This window comes from Oncorhynchus clarkii, chromosome 29 (assembly GCF_045791955.1).
Source record: "Oncorhynchus clarkii lewisi isolate Uvic-CL-2024 chromosome 29, UVic_Ocla_1.0, whole genome shotgun sequence".
Taxonomy (NCBI): Eukaryota; Metazoa; Chordata; class Actinopteri; order Salmoniformes; family Salmonidae; genus Oncorhynchus; species Oncorhynchus clarkii.
Window position 1 is genome coordinate 39,656,398 of NC_092175.1, and position 18,148 is coordinate 39,674,545.

Genomic DNA, 18,148 nt, shown 5'->3' on the forward strand with positions numbered 1-18,148 from the left:
TAGGGATTGTAGGTAGCCTAGTGGTTAGAGTGTAGGGATGGTAGGTAGCCTAGTGGTTAGAGTGTGGGGATGGTAGGTAGCCTAGTGGTTAGAGACAGGTAGCCTAGTGGTTAGAGCGTAGGGATGGTAGGTAGCCTAGTGGTTAGATTGTAGGGATGTTAGGTAGCCTAGTGGTTAGAGTGTAGGGATGGTAGGTAGCCTATTGGTTAAAGTGTGGAGGGGGCAGGTAGCCTAGTGGTTAGAGCGTAGGGATGGTAGGTAGCCTAGTGGTTAGAGTGTAGGGATGGTAGGTAGCCTAGTGGTTAGAGTGTAGGGATGGTAGGTAGCCTAGTGGTTAGAGCATAGGGATGGCAGGTAGCCTAGTGGTTAGAGTGTAGGGATTGTAGGTAGCCTAGTGGTTAGAGTGTAGGGATGGTAGGTAGCCTAGTGGTTAGAGTGTAGTGATGGTAGGTAGCGTAGTGGTTAGAGCATAGGGCTGGTAGGTAGCCTTGTGGTTAGAGTGTAGGGATGGTAGGTAGCCTAGTGGTTAGAGCGTAGGATGGCAGGTAGCCTAGTGGTTAGAGTGTAGGGATGGTAGGTAGCCTAGTGGCTAGAGTGTAGGGATGGTAGGTAGCCTAGTGGTTAGAGTGTAGGGATGGTAGGTAGCATAGTGGTTAGAGTGTAGGGATGGTAGGTAGCCTAGTGGTTACAGTGTAGGGATGGTAGGTAGCCTAGTGGTTAGAGACAGGCAGCCTAGTGGTTAGAGCGTAGGGATGGTAGCTAGCCTAGTGGTTAGAGTGTAGGGATGGTAGGTAGCCTAGTGGTTAGAGTGTAGGGATGGTAGGTAGCCTAGTGGTTAGAGCGTAGGGATGTTAGGTAGCCTAGTGGTTAGAGACAGGTAGCCTAGTGGTTAGAGCGTAGGGATGGTAGGTAGCATAGTGGTTAGAGTGTAGGGATGGTAGGTAGCCTAGTGGTTAGAGACAGGTAGCCTAGTGGTTAGAGCGTAGGGATGGTAGCTAGCCTAGTGGTTAGAGCGTAGGGATGGCTGGTAGCCTAGTGGTTAGAGCGTAGGGATGGTAGGTAGCCTAGTGGTTAGAGTGTAGGGATGGTAGGTAGCCTAGTGGTTAGAGACAGGTATTCTAGTGGTTAGAGCGTAGGGATGGTAGGTAGCCTAGTGGTTAGAGTGTAGGGATGGTAGGTAGCCTAGTGGTTAGAGACAGGTAGCCTAGTGGTTAGAGCGTAGGGATGGTAGCTAGCCTAGTGGTTAGAGTGCAGGAATGGTAGGTATACTAGTGGTTAGAGACAGGTAGCCTAGTGGTTAGAGCGTAGGGATGGTAGGTAGCCTAGTGGTTAGAGTATAGGGATGGTAGGTAGCCTAGTGGTTAGAGTTTAGGGATGGTAGGTAGCCTAGTGGTTAGAGCGTAGGGATGGTAGATAGTCTAGTGGTTAGAGTGTAGGGATGGAAGGTAGCCTAGTGGTTAGAGTGTAGGGATGGTAGGTAGCCTAGTGGTTAGAGTGTGGAGGGGGCAGGTAGCCTAGTGGTTAGAGTGTAGGGATGGTAGGTATCCTAGTGGTTAGAGACAGGTAGCCTAGTGGTTAGAGCGTAGGGATGGTAGGTAGCCTAGTGGTTAGAGTGTAGGGATGGTAGGTAGCCTAGTGGTTAGAGTGTAGGGATGGTAGGTAGCCTAGTGGTTAGAGACAGGTAGCCTAGTGGTTAGAGCGTAGGGATGGTAGGTAGCCTAGTGGTTAGAGTGTAGGGATTGTAGGTAGCCTAGTGGTTAGAGCGTAGGGATGGTAGGTAGCCTAGTGGTTAGAGTGTAGGGATTGTAGGTAGCCTAGTGGTTAGAGCGTAGGGATGGTAGCTAGCCTAGTGGTTAGAGTGCAGGGATGGTAGGTAAACTAGTGGTTAGAGACAGGTAGCCTAGTGGTTAGAGCGTAGGGATGGTAGGTAGCCTAGTGGTTAGAGTATAGGGATGGTAGGTAGCCTAGTGGTTAGAGTGTAGGGATGGTAGGTAGCCTAGTGGTTAGAGCGTAGGGATGGTAGGTAGTCTAGTGGTTAGAGTGTAGGGATGGAAGGTAGCCTAGTGGTTAGAGTGGAGGGATGGTAGGTAGCCTAGTGGTTAGAGTGTGGAGGGGGCAGGTAGCCTAGTGGTTAGAGCGTAGGGATGGTAGGTAGCCTAGTGGTTAGAGTGTAGGGATGGTAGGTAGCCTAGTGGTTAGAGCATAGGGATGGTAGGTAGCCTAGTGGTTAGAGTGTAGGGATTGTAGGTAGCCTAGTGGTTAGAGTGTAGGGATGGTAGGTAGCCTAGTGGTTAGAGTGTGGGGATGGTAGGTAGCCTAGTGGTTAGAGACAGGTAGCCTAGTGGTTAGAGCGTAGGGATGGTAGGTAGCCTAGTGGTTAGATTGTAGGGATGTTAGGTAGCCTAGTGGTTAGAGTGTAGGGATGGTAGGTAGCCTATTGGTTAAAGTGTGGAGGGGGCAGGTAGCCTAGTGGTTAGAGCGTAGGGATGGTAGGTAGCCTAGTGGTTAGAGTGTAGGGATGGTAGGTAGCCTAGTGGTTAGAGTGTAGGGATGGTAGGTAGCCTAGTGGTTAGAGCATAGGGATGGCAGGTAGCCTAGTGGTTAGAGTGTAGGGATTGTAGGTAGCCTAGTGGTTAGAGTGTAGGGATGGTAGGTAGCCTAGTGGTTAGAGTGTAGTGATGGTAGGTAGCGTAGTGGTTAGAGCATAGGGCTGGTAGGTAGCCTTGTGGTTAGAGTGTAGGGATGGTAGGTAGCCTAGTGGTTAGAGCGTAGGATGGCAGGTAGCCTAGTGGTTAGAGTGTAGGGATGGTAGGTAGCCTAGTGGCTAGAGTGTAGGGATGGTAGGTAGCCTAGTGGTTAGAGTGTAGGGATGGTAGGTAGCATAGTGGTTAGAGTGTAGGGATGGTAGGTAGCCTAGTGGTTACAGTGTAGGGATGGTAGGTAGCCTAGTGGTTAGAGACAGGCAGCCTAGTGGTTAGAGCGTAGGGATGGTAGCTAGCCTAGTGGTTAGAGTGTAGGGATGGTAGGTAGCCTAGTGGTTAGAGTGTAGGGATGGTAGGTAGCCTAGTGGTTAGAGCGTAGGGATGTTAGGTAGCCTAGTGGTTAGAGACAGGTAGCCTAGTGGTTAGAGCGTAGGGATGGTAGGTAGCCTAGTGGTTAGAGTGTAGGGATGGTAGGTAGCCTAGTGGTTAGAGACAGGTAGCCTAGTGGTTAGAGCGTAGGGATGGTAGCTAGCCTAGTGGTTAGAGCGTAGGGATGGCTGGTAGCCTAGTGGTTAGAGCGTAGGGATGGTAGGTAGCCTAGTGGTTAGAGTGTAGGGATGGTAGGTAGCCTAGTGGTTAGAGACAGGTATTCTAGTGGTTAGAGCGTAGGGATGGTAGGTAGCCTAGTGGTTAGAGTGTAGGGATGGTAGGTAGCCTAGTGGTTAGAGACAGGTAGCCTAGTGGTTAGAGCGTAGGGATGGTAGCTAGCCTAGTGGTTAGAGTGCAGGAATGGTAGGTAAACTAGTGGTTAGAGACAGGTAGCCTAGTGGTTAGAGCGTAGGGATGGTAGGTAGCCTAGTGGTTAGAGTATAGGGATGGTAGGTAGCCTAGTGGTTAGAGTTTAGGGATGGTAGGTAGCCTAGTGGTTAGAGCGTAGGGATGGTAGATAGTCTAGTGGTTAGAGTGTAGGGATGGAAGGTAGCCTAGTGGTTAGAGTGTAGGGATGGTAGGTAGCCTAGTGGTTAGAGTGTGGAGGGGGCAGGTAGCCTAGTGGTTAGAGTGTAGGGATGGTAGGTATCCTAGTGGTTAGAGACAGGTAGCCTAGTGGTTAGAGCGTAGGGATGGTAGGTAGCCTAGTGGTTAGAGTGTAGGGATGGTAGGTAGCCTAGTGGTTAGAGTGTAGGGATGGTAGGTAGCCTAGTGGTTAGAGACAGGTAGCCTAGTGGTTAGAGCGTAGGGATGGTAGGTAGCCTAGTGGTTAGAGTGTAGGGATGGTAGGTAGCCTAGTGGTTAGAGACAGGTAGCCTAGTGGTTAGAGCGTAGGGATGGTAGCTAGCTTAGTGGTTAGAGTGTAGGGATGGTAGGTAGCCTAGTGGTTAGAGTGTAGGGATGGTAGGTATCCTAGTGGTTAGAGCGTAGGGAGGTAGGTAGTCTAGTGGTTAGAGTGTAGGGATGGAAGGTAGCCTAGTGGTTAGAGTGTAGGTATGGTAGGTAGCCTAGTGGTTAGAGTGTGGAGTGGCTAGGTAGCCTAGTGGTTAGAGCGTAGGGATGGTAGGTAGCCTAGTGGTTAGAGTGTAGGGATGGTAGGTAGCCTAGTGGTTAGAGTGTAGGGATGGCAGGTAGCCTAGTGGTTAGAGTGTAGGGATGGTAGGTAGCCTAGTGGTTAGAGCGTAGGGATGGTAGGTAGCCTAGTGGTTAGAGTGTAGGGATGGAAAGTATCCTAGTGGTTAGAGTGTAGGGATGGTAGGTAGCCTATGGTTAGAGCATAGGGATGGTAGGTAGCCTAGTCGTTAGAGCGTAGGGATGGTAGGTAGCCTAGTGGTTAGAGTGTGGAGGTGGCAGGTAGCCTAGTGGTTAGAGCGTAGGGATGGTAGGTAGCCTAGTGGTTAGAGTGTAGGGATGGTAGGTAGCCTAGTGGTTAGAGCGTAGGGATGGCAGGTGGCATAGTGGTTAGAGCATAGGGATGGTATGTAGCCTAGTGGTTAGAGCGTAGGGATGGCAGGTAGCCTAGTGGTTAGAGTGTAGGGATGGTAGATAGCCTAGTGGTTAGAGACAGGTAGCCTAGTGATTAGAGCGTAGGGATGGTAGGTAGCCTAGTGGTTAGAGTGTAGGGATGGGGTAGGTAGCCTAGTGGTTAGAGACAGGTAGCCTAGTGGTTAGAGCGTAGGGATGGTAGCTAGCCTAGAGGTTAGAGCGTAGGGATGGCTGGTAGCCTAGTGGTTAGAGCGTGGGGATGGTAGGTAGCCTAGTGGTTAGAGTGTAGGGATGGTAGGTAGCCTAGTGGTTAGAGTGTAGGGATGGTAGGTAGCCTAGTGGTTAGAGCGTAGGGATGGCAGGTAGCCTAGTGGTTAGAGTGTAGGGATGGTAGATAGCCTAGTGGTTAGAGACAGGTAGCCTAGTGGTTAGAGCGTAGGGATGGTAGGTAGCCTAGTGGTTAGAGTGTAGGGATGGGGTAGGTAGTCTAGTGGTTAGAGACAGGTATTCTAGTGGTTAGAGCGTAGGGTGGGTAGCTAGCCTAGTGGTTAGAGCGTAGGGATGGCTGGTAGCCTAGTGGTTAGAGCGTAGGGATGGTAGGTAGTCTAGTGGTTAGAGTGTAGGGATGGTAGGTAGCCTAGTGGTTAGAGTGTAGGGATGGTAGGTAGCCTAGTGGTTAGAGCGTAGGGATGTTAGGTAGCCTAGTGGTTAGAGACAGGTAGACTAGTGGTTAGAGCGTAGGGATGGTAGGTAGCCTAGTGGTTAGAGTGTAGGGATGGTAGGTAGCCTTGTGGTTAGAGACAGGTAGCCTAGTGGTTAGAGTGTAGGGATGGTAGCTAGCCTAGTGGTTAGAGTGTAGGGATGGCTTGTAGCCTAGTGGTTAGAACGTAGGGATGGTAGGTAGCCTAGTGGTTAGAGTGTATGGATGGTAGGTAGCCTAGTGGTTAGAGACAGGTATTCTAGTGGTTAGAGCGTAGGGATGGTAGGTAGCCTAGTGGTTAGAGTGTAGGGATGGTAGGTAGCCTAGTGGTTAGAGCATAGGGATGGTAGCTAGCCTAGTGGTTAGAGTGCAGGGATGGTAGGTAAACTAGTGGTTAGAGATAGGTAGCCTAGTGGTTAGAGCGTAGGGATGGTAGGTAGCCTAGTGGTTAGAGTATAGGGATGGTAGGTAGCCTTGTGGTTAGAGTGTAGGGATGGTAGGTAGCCTAGTGGTTAGAGCGTAGGGATGGTAGGTAGTCTAGTGGTTAGAGTGTAGGGATGGAAGGTAGCCTAGTGGTTAGAGTGTAGGGATGGTAGGTAGCCTAGTGGTTAGAGTGTGGAGGGGGCAGGTAGCCTAGTAGTTAGAGCGTAGGGATGGTAGGTAGCCTAGTGGTTAGAGTGTAGGGATGGTAGGTAGCCTAGTGGTTAGAGTGTAGGGATTGTAGGTAGCCTAGTGGTTAGAGCGTAGGGATGGCAGGTAGCCTAGTGGTTAGAGCGTAGGGATGGTAGGTAGCCTAGTGGTTAGAGTGTAGGGATGGTAGGTAGCCTAGTGGTTAGAGACAGGTAGCCTAGTGGTTAGAGCGTAGGGATGGTAGGTAGCCTAGTGGTTAGAGTGTAGGGATGGAAAGTATCCTAGTGGTTAGAGTGTAGGGATGGTAGGTAGCCTAGTGGTTAGAGCATAGGGATGGTAGGTAGCCTAGTGGTTAGAGCGTAGGGATGGTAGGTAGCCTAGTGGTTAGAGTGTGGAGGTGGCAGGTAGCCTAGTGGTTAGAGCGTAGGGATGGTAGGTAGCCTAGTGGTTAGAGTGTAGGGATGGTAGGTAGCCTAGTGGTTAGAGCGTAGGGATGGCAGGTGGCATAGTGGTTAGAGCATAGGGATGGTATGTAGCCCAGTGGTTAGAGCGTAGGGATGGCAGGTAGCCTAGTGGTTAGAGTGTAGGGATGGTAGATAGCCTAGTGGTTAGAGACAGGTAGCCTAGTGATTAGAGCGTAGGGATGGTAGGTAGCCTAGTGGTTAGAGTGTAGGGATGGGGTAGGTAGCCTAGTGGTTAGAGACAGGTAGCCTAGTGGTTAGAGCGTAGGGATGGTAGCTAGCCTAGTGGTTAGAGCGTAGGGATGGCTGGTAGCCTAGTGGTTAGAGCGTAGGGATGGTAGGTAGCCTAGTGGTTAGAGTGTAGGGATGGTAGGTAGCCTAGTGGTTAGAGTGTAGGGATGGTAGGTAGCCTAGTGGTTAGAGACAGGTAGCCTAGTGGTTAGAGCGTAGGGATGGTAGCTAGCCTAGTGGTTAGAGTGCAGGAATGGTAGGTAAACTAGTGGTTAGAGACAGGTAGCCTAGTGGTTAGAGCGTAGGGATGGTAGGTAGCCTAGTGGTTAGAGTATAGGGATGGTAGGTAGCCTAGTGGTTAGAGTGTAGGGATGGTAGGTAGCCTAGTGGTTAGAGCGTAGGTATGGTAGATAGTCTAGTGGTTAGAGTGTAGGGATGGAAGGTAGCCTAGTGGTTAGAGTGTAGGGATGGTAGGTAGCCTAGTGGTTAGAGTGTGGAGGGGGCAGGTAGCCTAGTGGTTAGAGTGTAGGGATGGTAGGTATCCTAGTGGTTAGAGACAGGTAGCCTAGTGGTTAGAGCGTAGGGATGGTAGGTAGCCTAGTGGTTAGAGTGTAGGGATGGTAGGTAGCCTAGTGGTTAGAGTGTAGGGATGGTAGGTAGCCTAGTGGTTAGAGACAGGTAGCCTAGTGGTTAGAGCGTAGGGATGGTAGGTAGCCTAGTGGTTAGAGTGTAGGGATGGTAGGTAGCCTAGTGGTTAGAGACAGGTAGCCTAGTGGTTAGAGCGTAGGGATGGTAGCTAGCTTAGTGGTTAGAGTGTAGGGATGGTAGGTAGCCTAGTGGTTAGAGTGTAGGGATGGTTGGTATCCTAGTGGTTAGAGCGTAGGGAGGTAGGTAGTCTAGTGGTTAGAGTGTAGGGATGGAAGGTAGCCTAGTGGTTAGAGTGTAGGTATGGTAGGTAGCCTAGTGGTTAGAGTGTGGAGTGGCTAGGTAGCCTAGTGGTTAGAGCGTAGGGATGGTAGGTAGCCTAGTGGTTAGAGTGTAGGGATGGTAGGTAGCCTAGTGGTTAGAGTGTAGGGATGGCAGGTAGCCTAGTGGTTAGAGTGTAGGGATGGTAGGTAGCCTAGTGGTTAGAGCGTAGGGATGGTAGGTAGCCTAGTGGTTAGAGTGTAGGGATGGAAAGTATCCTAGTGGTTAGAGTGTAGGGATGGTAGGTAGCCTAGTGGTTAGAGCATAGGGATGGTAGGTAGCCTAGTGGTTAGAGCGTAGGGATGGTAGGTAGCCTAGTGGTTAGAGTGTGGAGGTGGCAGGTAGCCTAGTGGTTAGAGCGTAGGGATGGTAGGTAGCCTAGTGGTTAGAGTGTAGGGATGGTAGGTAGCCTAGTGGTTAGAGCGTAGGGATGGCAGGTGGCATAGTGGTTAGAGCATAGGGATGGTATGTAGCCTAGTGGTTAGAGCGTAGGGATGGCAGGTAGCCTAGTGGTTAGAGTGTAGGGATGGTAGATAGCCTAGTGGTTAGAGACAGGTAGCCTAGTGATTAGAGCGTAGGGATGGTAGGTAGCCTAGTGGTTAGAGTGTAGGGATGGGGTAGGTAGCCTAGTGGTTAGAGACAGGTAGCCTAGTGGTTAGAGCGTAGGGATGGTAGCTAGCCTAGTGGTTAGAGCGTAGGGATGGCTGGTAGCCTAGTGGTTAGAGCGTGGGGATGGTAGGTAGCCTAGTGGTTAGAGTGTAGGGATGGTAGGTAGCCTAGTGGTTAGAGTGTAGGGATGGTAGGTAGCCTAGTGGTTAGAGCGTAGGGATGGCAGGTAGCCTAGTGGTTAGAGTGTAGGGATGGTAGATAGCCTAGTGGTTAGAGACAGGTAGCCTAGTGGTTAGAGCGTAGGGATGGTAGGTAGCCTAGTGGTTAGAGTGTAGGGATGGGGTAGGTAGCCTAGTGGTTAGAGACAGGTATTCTAGTGGTTAGAGCGTAGGGTGGGTAGCTAGCCTAGTGGTTAGAGCGTAGGGATGGCTGGTAGCCTAGTGGTTAGAGCGTAGGGATGGTAGGTAGTCTAGTGGTTAGAGTGTAGGGATGGTAGGTAGCCTAGTGGTTAGAGTGTAGGGATGGTAGGTAGCCTAGTGGTTAGAGCGTAGGGATGTTAGGTAGCCTAGTGGTTAGAGACAGGTAGACTAGTGGTTAGAGCGTAGGGATGGTAGGTAGCCTAGTGGTTAGAGTGTAGGGATGGTAGGTAGCCTTGTGGTTAGAGACAGGTAGCCTAGTGGTTAGAGTGTAGGGATGGTAGCTAGCCTAGTGGTTAGAGTGTAGGGATGGCTTGTAGCCTAGTGGTTAGAACGTAGGGATGGTAGGTAGCCTAGTGGTTAGAGTGTATGGATGGTAGGTAGCCTAGTGGTTAGAGACAGGTATTCTAGTGGTTAGAGCGTAGGGATGGTAGGTAGCCTAGTGGTTAGAGTGTAGGGATGGTAGGTAGCCTAGTGGTTAGAGCGTAGGGATGGTAGCTAGCCTAGTGGTTAGAGTGCAGGGATGGTAGGTAAACTAGTGGTTAGAGACAGGTAGCCTAGTGGTTAGAGCGTAGGGATGGTAGGTAGCCTAGTGGTTAGAGTGTAGGGATGGTAGGTAGCCTAGTGGTTAGAGTGTGGAGGGGGCAGGTAGCCTAGTTGTTAGAGCGTAGGGATGGTAGGTAGCCTAGTGGTTAGAGTGTAGGGATGGTAGGTAGCCTAGTGGTTAGAGTGTAGGGATGGTAGGTAGCCTAGTGGTTAGAGCATAGGGATGGTAGGTAGCCTAGTGGTTAGAGTGTAGGGATTGTAGGTAGCCTAGTGGTTAGAGTGTAGGGATGGTAGGTAGCCTAGTGGTTAGAGTGTAGGGATGGTAGGTAGCCTAGTGGTTAGAGTGTAGGGATGGTAGGTAGCCTAGTGGTTAGAGCGTAGGTATGGTAGATAGTCTAGTGGTTAGAGTGTAGGGATGGAAGGTAGCCTAGTGGTTAGAGTGTAGGGATGGTAGGTAGCCTAGTGGTTAGAGTGTGGAGGGGGCAGGTAGCCTAGTGGTTAGAGTGTAGGGATGGTAGGTATCCTAGTGGTTAGAGACAGGTAGCCTAGTGGTTAGAGCGTAGGGATGGTAGGTAGCCTAGTGGTTAGAGTGTAGGGATGGTAGGTAGCCTAGTGGTTAGAGTGTAGGGATGGTAGGTAGCCTAGTGGTTAGAGACAGGTAGCCTAGTGGTTAGAGCGTAGGGATGGTAGGTAGCCTAGTGGTTAGAGTGTAGGGATGGTAGGTAGCCTAGTGGTTAGAGACAGGTAGCCTAGTGGTTAGAGCGTAGGGATGGTAGCTAGCTTAGTGGTTAGAGTGTAGGGATGGTAGGTAGCCTAGTGGTTAGAGTGTAGGGATGGTAGGTATCCTAGTGGTTAGAGCGTAGGGAGGTAGGTAGTCTAGTGGTTAGAGTGTAGGGATGGAAGGTAGCCTAGTGGTTAGAGTGTAGGTATGGTAGGTAGCCTAGTGGTTAGAGTGTGGAGTGGCTAGGTAGCCTAGTGGTTAGAGCGTAGGGATGGTAGGTAGCCTAGTGGTTAGAGTGTAGGGATGGTAGGTAGCCTAGTGGTTAGAGTGTAGGGATGGCAGGTAGCCTAGTGGTTAGAGTGTAGGGATGGTAGGTAGCCTAGTGGTTAGAGCGTAGGGATGGTAGGTAGCCTAGTGGTTAGAGTGTAGGGATGGAAAGTATCCTAGTGGTTAGAGTGTAGGGATGGTAGGTAGCCTAGTGGTTAGAGCATAGGGATGGTAGGTAGCCTAGTGGTTAGAGCGTAGGGATGGTAGGTAGCCTAGTGGTTAGAGTGTGGAGGTGGCAGGTAGCCTAGTGGTTAGAGCGTAGGGATGGTAGGTAGCCTAGTGGTTAGAGTGTAGGGATGGTAGGTAGCCTAGTGGTTAGAGCGTAGGGATGGCAGGTGGCATAGTGGTTAGAGCATAGGGATGGTATGTAGCCTAGTGGTTAGAGCGTAGGGATGGCAGGTAGCCTAGTGGTTAGAGTGTAGGGATGGTAGATAGCCTAGTGGTTAGAGACAGGTAGCCTAGTGATTAGAGCGTAGGGATGGTAGGTAGCCTAGTGGTTAGAGTGTAGGGATGGGGTAGGTAGCCTAGTGGTTAGAGACAGGTAGCCTAGTGGTTAGAGCGTAGGGATGGTAGCTAGCCTAGTGGTTAGAGCGTAGGGATGGCTGGTAGCCTAGTGGTTAGAGCGTGGGGATGGTAGGTAGCCTAGTGGTTAGAGTGTAGGGATGGTAGGTAGCCTAGTGGTTAGAGTGTAGGGATGGTAGGTAGCCTAGTGGTTAGAGCGTAGGGATGGCAGGTAGCCTAGTGGTTAGAGTGTAGGGATGGTAGATAGCCTAGTGGTTAGAGACAGGTAGCCTAGTGGTTAGAGCGTAGGGATGGTAGGTAGCCTAGTGGTTAGAGTGTAGGGATGGGGTAGGTAGCCTAGTGGTTAGAGACAGGTATTCTAGTGGTTAGAGCGTAGGGTGGGTAGCTAGCCTAGTGGTTAGAGCGTAGGGATGGCTGGTAGCCTAGTGGTTAGAGCGTAGGGATGTTAGGTAGCCTAGTGGTTAGAGACAGGTAGACTAGTGGTTAGAGCGTAGGGATGGTAGGTAGCCTAGTGGTTAGAGTGTAGGGATGGTAGGTAGCCTTGTGGTTAGAGACAGGTAGCCTAGTGGTTAGAGTGTAGGGATGGTAGCTAGCCTAGTGGTTAGAGTGTAGGGATGGCTTGTAGCCTAGTGGTTAGAACGTAGGGATGGTAGGTAGCCTAGTGGTTAGAGTGTATGGATGGTAGGTAGCCTAGTGGTTAGAGACAGGTATTCTAGTGGTTAGAGCGTAGGGATGGTAGGTAGCCTAGTGGTTAGAGTGTAGGGATGGTAGGTAGCCTAGTGGTTAGAGCGTAGGGATGGTAGCTAGCCTAGTGGTTAGAGTGCAGGGATGGTAGGTAAACTAGTGGTTAGAGACAGGTAGCCTAGTGGTTAGAGCGTAGGGATGGTAGGTAGCCTAGTGGTTAGAGTGTAGGGATGGTAGGTAGCCTAGTGGTTAGAGTGTGGAGGGGGCAGGTAGCCTAGTTGTTAGAGCGTAGGGATGGTAGGTAGCCTAGTGGTTAGAGTGTAGGGATGGTAGGTAGCCTAGTGGTTAGAGTGTAGGGATGGTAGGTAGCCTAGTGGTTAGAGCATAGGGATGGTAGGTAGCCTAGTGGTTAGAGTGTAGGGATTGTAGGTAGCCTAGTGGTTAGAGTGTAGGGATGGTAGGTAGCCTAGTGGTTAGAGTGTAGGGATGGTAGGTAGCCTAGTGGTTAGAGTGTAGGGATGGTAGGTAGCCTAGTGGTTAGAGCGTAGGTATGGTAGATAGTCTAGTGGTTAGAGTGTAGGGATGGAAGGTAGCCTAGTGGTTAGAGTGTAGGGATGGTAGGTAGCCTAGTGGTTAGAGTGTGGAGGGGGCAGGTAGCCTAGTGGTTAGAGTGTAGGGATGGTAGGTATCCTAGTGGTTAGAGACAGGTAGCCTAGTGGTTAGAGCGTAGGGATGGTAGGTAGCCTAGTGGTTAGAGTGTAGGGATGGTAGGTAGCCTAGTGGTTAGAGTGTAGGGATGGTAGGTAGCCTAGTGGTTAGAGACAGGTAGCCTAGTGGTTAGAGCGTAGGGATGGTAGGTAGCCTAGTGGTTAGAGTGTAGGGATGGTAGGTAGCCTAGTGGTTAGAGACAGGTAGCCTAGTGGTTAGAGCGTAGGGATGGTAGCTAGCTTAGTGGTTAGAGTGTAGGGATGGTAGGTAGCCTAGTGGTTAGAGTGTAGGGATGGTAGGTATCCTAGTGGTTAGAGCGTAGGGAGGTAGGTAGTCTAGTGGTTAGAGTGTAGGGATGGAAGGTAGCCTAGTGGTTAGAGTGTAGGTATGGTAGGTAGCCTAGTGGTTAGAGTGTGGAGTGGCTAGGTAGCCTAGTGGTTAGAGCGTAGGGATGGTAGGTAGCCTAGTGGTTAGAGTGTAGGGATGGTAGGTAGCCTAGTGGTTAGAGTGTAGGGATGGCAGGTAGCCTAGTGGTTAGAGTGTAGGTATGGTAGGTAGCCTAGTGGTTAGAGTGTGGAGTGGCTAGGTAGCCTAGTGGTTAGAGCGTAGGGATGGTAGGTAGCCTAGTGGTTAGAGTGTAGGGATGGTAGGTAGCCTAGTGGTTAGAGCATAGGGATGGTAGGTAGCCTAGTGGTTAGAGTGTAGGGATGGTAGGTAGCCTAGTGGTTAGAGCGTAGGGATGGTAGGTAGCCTAGTGGTTAGAGTGTAGGGATGGAAAGTATCCTAGTGGTTAGAGTGTAGGGATGGTAGGTAGCCTAGTGGTTAGAGCATAGGGATGGTAGGTAGCCTAGTGGTTAGAGCGTAGGGATGGTAGGTAGCCTAGTGGTTAGAGTGTGGAGGTGGCAGGTAGCCTAGTGGTTAGAGCGTAGGGATGGTAGGTAGCCTAGTGGTTAGAGTGTAGGGATGGTAGGTAGCCTAGTGGTTAGAGCGTAGGGATGGCAGGTGGCATAGTGGTTAGAGCATATGGATGGTATGTAGCCCAGTGGTTAGAGCGTAGGGATGGCAGGTAGCCTAGTGGTTAGAGTGTAGGGATGGTAGATAGCCTAGTGGTTAGAGACAGGTAGCCTAGTGATTAGAGCGTAGGGATGGTAGGTAGCCTAGTGGTTAGAGTGTAGGGATGGGGTAGGTAGCCTAGTGGTTAGAGACAGGTAGCCTAGTGGTTAGAGCGTAGGGATGGTAGCTAGCCTAGTGGTTAGAGCGTAGGGATGGCTGGTAGCCTAGTGGTTAGAGCGTAGGGATGGTAGGTAGCCTAGTGGTTAGAGTGTAGGGATGGTAGGTAGCCTAGTGGTTAGAGTGTAGGGATGGTAGGTAGCCTAGTGGTTAGAGTGTAGGGATGGTAGGTAGCCTAGTGGTTAGAGCGTAGGGATGGCAGGTAGCCTAGTGGTTAGAGTGTAGGGATGGTAGATAGTCTAGTGGTTAGAGACAGGTAGCCTAGTGGTTAGAGCGTAGGGATGGTAGGTAGCCTAGTGGTTAGAGTGTAGGGATGGGGTAGGTAGCCTAGTGGTTAGAGACAGGTATTCTAGTGGATAGAGCGTAGGGATGGTAGCTAGCCTAGTGGTTAGAGCGTAGGGATGGCTGGTAGCCTAGTGGTTAGAGCGTAGGGATGGTAGGTAGCCTAGTGGTTAGAGTGTAGGGAAGGTAGGTAGCCTAGTGGTTAGAGTGTAGGGATGGTAGGTAGCCTAGTGGTTAGAGCGTAGGGATGTTAGGTAGCCTAGTGGTTAGAGACAGGTAGACTAGTGGTTAGAGCGTAGGGATGGTAGGTAGCCTAGTGGTTAGAGTGTAGGGATGGTAGGTAGCCTTGTGGTTAGAGACAGGTAGCCTAGTGGTTAGAGCGTAGGGATGGTAGCTAGCCTAGTGGTTAGAGTGTAGGGATGGCTGGTAGCTTAGTGGTTAGAGCGTAGGGATGGTAGGTAGCCTAGTGGTTAGAGTGTAGGGATGGTAGGTAGCCTAGTGGTTAGAGACAGGTATTCTAGTGGTTAGAGCGTAGGGATGGTAGGTAGCCTAGTGGTTAGAGTGTAGGGATGGTAGGTAGCCTAGTGGTTAGAGCGTAGGGATGGTAGCTAGCCTAGTGGTTAGAGTGCAGGGATGGTAGGTAAACTAGTGGTTAGAGACAGGTAGCCTAGTGGTTAGAGCGTAGGGATGGTAGGTAGCCTAGTGGTTAGAGTATAGGGATGGTAGGTAGCCTAGTGGTTAGAGTGTAGGGATGGTAGGTAGCCTAGTGGTTAGAGAGTAGGGATGGTAGGTAGTCTAGTGGCTAGAGTGTAGGGATGGAAGGTAGCCTAGTGGTTAGAGTGTAGGGATGGTAGGTAGCCTAGTGGTTAGAGTGTGGAGGGGGCAGGTAGCCTAGTGGTTAGAGTGTAGGGATGGTAGGTAGCCTAGTGGTTAGAGTGTAGGGATGGTAGGTAGCCTAGTGGTTAGAGTGTAGGGATTGTAGGTAGCCTAGTGGTTAGAGCGTAGGGATGGCAGGTAGCCTAGTAGTTAGAGCGTAGGGATGGTAGGTAGCCTAGTGGTTAGAGTGTAGGGATGGTAGGTAGCCTAGTGGTTAGAGACAGGTAGCCTAGTGGTTAGAGCGTAGGGATGGTAGGTAGCCTAGTGGTTAGAGTGTAGGGATGTTAGGTAGCCTAGTGGTTAGAGTGTAGGGATGGTAGGTAGCCTAGTGGTTAGAGTGTAGGTATGGTAGGTAGCCTAGTGGTTAGAGTGTGGAGTGGCTAGGTAGCCTAGTGGTTAGAGCGTAGGGATGGTAGGTAGCCTAGTGGTTAGAGTGTAGGGATGGTAGGTAGCCTAGTGGTTAGAGTGTAGGGATTGTAGGTAGCCTAGTGGTTAGAGCGTAGGGATGGCAGGTAGCCTAGTGGTTAGAGCGTAGGGATGGTAGGTAGCCTAGTGGTTAGAGTGTAGGGATGGTAGGTAGCCTAGTGGTTAGAGACAGGTAGCCTAGTGGTTAGAGCGTAGGGATGGTAGGTAGCCTAGTGGTTAGAGTGTAGGGATGTTAGGTAGCCTAGTGGTTAGAGTGTAGGGATGGTAGGTAGCCTAGTGGTTAGAGTGTGGAGGGGGCAGGTAGCCTAGTTGTTAGAGCGTAGGGATGGTAGGTAGCCTAGTGGTTAGAGCTTAGGGATGGTAGGTAGCCTAGTGGTTAGAGTGTAGGGATGGTAGGTAGCCTAGTGGTTAGAGCATAGGGATGGTAGGTAGCCTAGTGGTTAGAGTGTAGGGATTGTAGGTAGCCTAGTGGTTAGAGTGTAGGGATGGTAGGTAGCCTAGTGGTTAGAGTGTAGGGATGGTAGGTAGCCTAGTGGTTAGAGCGTAGGGAGGTAGGTAGTCTAGTGGTTAGAGTGTAGGGATGGAAGGTAGCCTAGTGGTTAGAGTGTAGGTATGGTAGGTAGCCTAGTGGTTAGAGTGTGGAGTGGCTAGGTAGCCTAGTGGTTAGAGCATAGGGATGGTAGGTAGCCTAGTGGTTAGAGTGTAGGGATGGTAGGTAGCCTAGTGGTTAGAGTGTAGGGATGGCAGGTAGCCTAGTGGTTAGAGTGTAGGGATGGTAGGTAGCCTAGTGGTTAGAGCGTAGGGATGGTAGGTAGCCTAGTGGTTAGAGTGTAGGGATGGAAAGTATCCTAGTGGTTAGAGTGTAGGGATGGTAGGTAGCCTAGTGGTTAGAGCATAGGGATGGTAGGTAGCCTAGTGGTTAGAGCGTAGGGATGGTAGGTAGCCTAGTGGTTAGAGTGTGGAGGTGGCAGGTAGCCTAGTGGTTAGAGCGAGGGATGGTAGGTAGCCTAGTGGTTAGAGTGTAGGGATGGTAGGTAGCCTAGTGGTTAGAGCGTAGGGATGGCAGGTGGCATAGTGGTTAGAGCATATGGATGGTATGTAGCCCAGTGGTTAGAGCGTAGGGATGGCAGGTAGCCTAGTGGTTAGAGTGTAGGGATGGTAGATAGCCTAGTGGTTAGAGACAGGTAGCCTAGTGATTAGAGCGTAGGGATGGTAGGTAGCCTAGTGGTTAGAGTGTAGGGATGGGGTAGGTAGCCTAGTGGTTAGAGACAGGTAGCCTAGTGGTTAGAGCGTAGGGATGGTAGCTAGCCTAGTGGTTAGAGCGTAGGGATGGCTGGTAGCCTAGTGGTTAGAGCGTAGGGATGGTAGGTAGCCTAGTGGTTAGAGTGTAGGGATGGTAGGTAGCCTAGTGGTTAGAGTGTAGGGATGGTAGGTAGCCTAGTGGTTAGAGTGTAGGGATGGTAGGTAGCCTAGTGGTTAGAGCGTAGGGATGGCAGGTAGCCTAGTGGTTAGAGTGTAGGGATGGTAGATAGTCTAGTGGTTAGAGACAGGTAGCCTAGTGGTTAGAGCGTAGGGATGGTAGGTAGCCTAGTGGTTAGAGTGTAGGGATGGGGTAGGTAGCCTAGTGGTTAGAGACAGGTATTCTAGTGGATAGAGCGTAGGGATGGTAGCTAGCCTAGTGGTTAGAGCGTAGGGATGGCTGGTAGCCTAGTGGTTAGAGCGTAGGGATGGTAGGTAGCCTAGTGGTTAGAGTGTAGGGATGGTAGGTAGCCTAGTGGTTAGAGTGTAGGGATGGTAGGTAGCCTAGTGGTTAGAGCGTAGGGATGTTAGGTAGCCTAGTGGTTAGAGACAGGTAGACTAGTGGTTAGAGCGTAGGGATGGTAGGTAGCCTAGTGGTTAGAGTGTAGGGATGGTAGGTAGCCTAGTGGTTAGAGAGTAGGGATGGTAGGTAGTCTAGTGGCTAGAGTGTAGGGATGGAAGGTAGCCTAGTGGTTAGAGTGTAGGGATGGTAGGTAGCCTAGTGGTTAGAGTGTGGAGGGGGCAGGTAGCCTAGTGGTTAGAGTGTAGGGATGGTAGGTAGCCTAGTGGTTAGAGTGTAGGGATGGTAGGTAGCCTAGTGGTTAGAGTGTAGGGATTGTAGGTAGCCTAGTGGTTAGAGCGTAGGGATGGCAGGTAGCCTAGTAGTTAGAGCGTAGGGATGGTAGGTAGCCTAGTGGTTAGAGTGTAGGGATGGTAGGTAGCCTAGTGGTTAGAGACAGGTAGCCTAGTGGTTAGAGCGTAGGGATGGTAGGTAGCCTAGTGGTTAGAGTGTAGGGATGTTAGGTAGCCTAGTGGTTAGAGTGTAGGGATGGTAGGTAGCCTAGTGGTTAGAGTGTAGGTATGGTAGGTAGCCTAGTGGTTAGAGTGTGGAGTGGCTAGGTAGCCTAGTGGTTAGAGCGTAGGGATGGTAGGTAGCCTAGTGGTTAGAGTGTAGGGATGGTAGGTAGCCTAGTGGTTAGAGTGTAGGGATTGTAGGTAGCCTAGTGGTTAGAGCGTAGGGATGGCAGGTAGCCTAGTGGTTAGAGCGTAGGGATGGTAGGTAGCCTAGTGGTTAGAGTGTAGGGATGGTAGGTAGCCTAGTGGTTAGAGACAGGTAGCCTAGTGGTTAGAGCGTAGGGATGGTAGGTAGCCTAGTGGTTAGAGTGTAGGGATGTTAGGTAGCCTAGTGGTTAGAGTGTAGGGATGGTAGGTAGCCTAGTGGTTAGAGTGTGGAGGGGGCAGGTAGCCTAGTTGTTAGAGCGTAGGGATGGTAGGTAGCCTAGTGGTTAGAGCTTAGGGATGGTAGGTAGCCTAGTGGTTAGAGTGTAGGGATGGTAGGTAGCCTAGTGGTTAGAGCATAGGGATGGTAGGTAGCCTAGTGGTTAGAGTGTAGGGATTGTAGGTAGCCTAGTGGTTAGAGTGTAGGGATGGTAGGTAGCCTAGTGGTTAGAGTGTAGGGATGGTAGGTAGCCTAGTGGTTAGAGCGTAGGGAGGTAGGTAGTCTAGTGGTTAGAGTGTAGGGATGGAAGGTAGCCTAGTGGTTAGAGTGTAGGTATGGTAGGTAGCCTAGTGGTTAGAGTGTGGAGTGGCTAGGTAGCCTAGTGGTTAGAGCATAGGGA